Source organism: Orycteropus afer, unplaced genomic scaffold (assembly GCF_000298275.1).
Source record: "Orycteropus afer afer isolate SDZICR_OR568_19922 unplaced genomic scaffold, OryAfe1.0 scaffold00238, whole genome shotgun sequence".
In the NCBI taxonomy this organism is placed as follows: Eukaryota; Metazoa; Chordata; class Mammalia; order Tubulidentata; family Orycteropodidae; genus Orycteropus; species Orycteropus afer.
The window spans coordinates 2,554,256-2,555,087 of record NW_006921825.1 but is presented as its reverse complement, the minus strand read 5'-3'; the positions used below and the strand labels follow the sequence as shown (position 1 = coordinate 2,555,087).

The 832-nt window shown below is 27.8% G+C and overlaps 1 protein-coding gene across 1 annotated transcript in view; it reads left to right on the top strand.

The window, feature by feature from the left end:
• Positions 1 to 832, top strand: part of LARS1 (leucyl-tRNA synthetase 1) — a 107,604-nt gene that overhangs the window by 74,246 nt on the left and 32,526 nt on the right. The window lies entirely within an intron of this gene.

Genomic DNA, 832 nt, shown 5'->3' with positions numbered 1-832 from the left:
ACTTTTCTCTAAGTATAAAGTTAATTTAAAATGAATGTTAAAAAATATCATCAGCTTCTTGTGCATTTCAAAAGATATTTAATGCATACATAAATTGATGTTACATATTCCTATCTCCTACCTTTGACACACAGGGTAACATACTATATTTACTGTTCATTCATTTTTGCCTTTCTCACTTAATAGTTTATATTAGAAATTGCTCTATATTGCTAAATAGTGTCCTTATTCTTTTTTATAGCAATTGTATATCCATTGTAGGGATGTTCCATAGTTTATTTAATTAGGCTGTCATTGATGAACACTTAGGTATTTCTACTATTTTATAATTGAAGTTTTGGTAGTGCTAGAATAAAAGATGGAAATTGAAGAAGTAAAATTTTGTTAGTGAAAACTTGAAGAATCTATAAGACTAAGAAATCAATATGCATTTGTACCCATAAAGCACAAATGTGTGTTCTCATTCATTATAATATAATATTTTGCTACCTTTAAATGAGGTTGAGATATTGGTAGGGAAACCACAAAGAAGAATTTATCTATCCCCAGTTTATCATTTTCTTCCTCTGCATCATTATAGATCACTTTATCTCATTAATTCAACATGCCTGAGAAGAAATATATTGATGTTATATGTATGAAAATCCATATAGACCATTAAAATATGTTAATAGCATAGCTAGAGATCCTACTTTTGGTAATTTTTATTTTTGTTACTGAACCAGGGTAGTCCTTTAAAGCACTTGTTTTTTAATTTATATATAGGCTTTATGGTGAACCCAGTTAGACACATAGATGATGTTCAGTAACCACGTTTTTTTTTTTTTTTAAA